General features: G+C 41.5%; 1 pseudogene; it reads right to left on the reverse strand.

The window, feature by feature from the left end:
- Positions 1-651: 651 nt before the first annotated feature.
- On the reverse strand, positions 652-2,187 carry LOC102010726 (annotated as a pseudogene).
- Between the last annotated feature and the right edge of the window lie 203 nt (positions 2,188-2,390).

Raw genomic sequence — 2,390 nt, forward strand, 5'->3', positions numbered from 1 at the left:
AACAAATATCCAATAATATAATTATATTGGGGTTTAAAAATATAACCACCAAGCACACACTATTCTGTCAGCATTATAGTCCTCTGCCGTGATGTAGTCGACTGCCACACGATTATCAAAGAATTTTATCCACCCAGCCGCCTACAATCATTTTAAATACTGCCAGTGACCTGCATGGCAGAAAGCTTATGGGCATGGTAGGGTGGACGGGGACACTGAGAATATGAGAGAATGTGGAAATATCTACAGGCTAAATGTGGAAAAGGCAAGGGAAAACGGTGATCTAAACACTCTGAAATATTCACCATTAGTCTTTAAAATGCACAAAGTGCTCAAACCACACATACACACTTGTCAGGCATGATAATTAGTGTTACTTGTTAACAAGAACAAAAAAAAAATCAAAAAATGAAAATGCAAAGGGAGGTAATGGAGCACTGTTCTCAATTTCCTGGCCCAGAAGAAAAACAAACATGACATCACACTGCCTTAAAGTCGAAGAGCTCTCCTTTAATCTGTCTTGTAGCCATCGCAGTCAAACTGGTACAAGTGCTTCGGCAAGGAAGGGTGTATTCCACCCCATCCGCAGAGGCCTGCTTTTCATTGTTGGTGGTTCAGCATATGAAAGGCATGTGTGCAAAGTAGCAGCTCTCACACTGCTTCAAACTCATCAATGCGCTGCTTTGCGCTGCCTTGTCGAATCTGTCGAAGAGTCTGTACTTATCACGGCCTGCTTTAACATTCCAGGCATGATGACAACATTTTGTGTTTTCAGTTTCATCTCCGACTTGGGCTAACTCTGAACTTAATGCCTGAACTTGCTTCTGCACATGCTCTTTTTTCTGTGTTTCCCTTAAGCGCTCCTCACTCCTCTGGTTCAGTATTCCTTCCTTTGACAGCTCAGCACTCGCCTCAGCATTATTCTCATCATACTCACCATGTTCATTTTCTATGGGAGGAACGACTGGTGGCGGTGGAGGCGGCGCGGGCAGACATTACAGATTTTAGCTCTTCTTTGGTCTTTTCCACGCCTTCCTGGGCTGCAAAAGCTTTGTGTTGCCACTTGGTAGCTTCCTCTTCCTTTCTCTTCTTGGCTTCTTCTAGAAGTGCAGTCTTGGCAGTGAATTCGTCAAGTTCTGCTGCCCGCTGCTCTTGATTCTTCGCCTGGTAGGCAGCTTGTTTTGCTATCGCAACCTTGGCCTGTTCAGCAGCTCGACGCTCTTTTTCTAGCTCTGTTGCTGCTTCTGCTCGTTTGCGTTCCTGATCCAACTCTAGAGCGTTTCGAGTCTGTTCTGCTAGTTCTTTTTGGGCTTTCATTGTCTGTTCTTCAATTTGCCTTAGACGTCCCATTAGCTCTTCCTCTGCTCGTTCTACTCTTTCCTTTTCTGCTGTTTCTCTTTTCTTCTTTTCATTCTCTAATTGCGCCCTTTCAAGCTGCTTCCCGTGTTTCTCCTCCCAAGCCTGAGCCTTCGTCTGTTGCACTGGTGTCCGTCTTCCTTCTCGTGTACAGCTCACGGATTCCCATGCATAAGGCCAAAATCCTCTTATTGATTCTCAAATGAGGTGCACACAAAACAAAATCAGGTCCCTTTTTGTCTATTGGCTTTATAACAAATTCCTTGGCATTAAATGAAATATTTCTGATTTTGTTCAGGGAAAGCAAATTTTAGATGCTAACTTGTCATCTGGGGTAGTAGTCTATCATGACCCAGGTAGCCTGGTTTATGAATCTCCTTATTATAATCTCTGTGTTTGGCTAGGACAACATAGGAAGCCAAAAGAACTGCAGTTTCTGGTGGGCAATATATCTCATCATTTAAGATGGCTTCTTTAACTTGCAAGAAAAAATGTCTTCAGATTCTCTATTGAATTAATTCTTCAGAAACATTTTCAGGAAAGAGTTTAGCTCTAAACTTGAACTGTAAGGGATTCTCTTTTTTAACATCTTGCTGTGTCACCTTCTTATTTAGTTTAAGCCATGTAGAATAACCTTTGCTATCAACATACTGCAGGCCAGAAAACCAGACTTCACACAAAAGAACAGTTTTTACCACCTGGTCAAAAAGTTGTTTCTCAGCTGGATTGGGCTGAACGGCAAATTCCAACTCAGCATGCATTGTAGTTATTCTCACATTGATTGGTTTCGGCATTTTCCTTCTTTTTCTGTTACAGTCTTTTAAAAACATCTTCACGTATATAAATCCTGTTGGTATCTTCGGAGAGTGGAGGCTCTGGCCCACCCTCCCAGTGGCTGAGGCACTTATGTAAATTTTATTTTTAAAGATAAAAGAACAAAAACATATTAACAAACACACAGACATAAACAAAACTACTTAAAAACAACAACAATACAGAATTTCACACAAGGTGAAAATAAATTAATAATCATT

Source organism: Chinchilla lanigera, unplaced genomic scaffold, assembly GCF_000276665.1.
Source record: "Chinchilla lanigera isolate Chin_1 unplaced genomic scaffold, ChiLan1.0 scaffold00034, whole genome shotgun sequence".
Classification (NCBI taxonomy): Eukaryota; Metazoa; Chordata; class Mammalia; order Rodentia; family Chinchillidae; genus Chinchilla; species Chinchilla lanigera.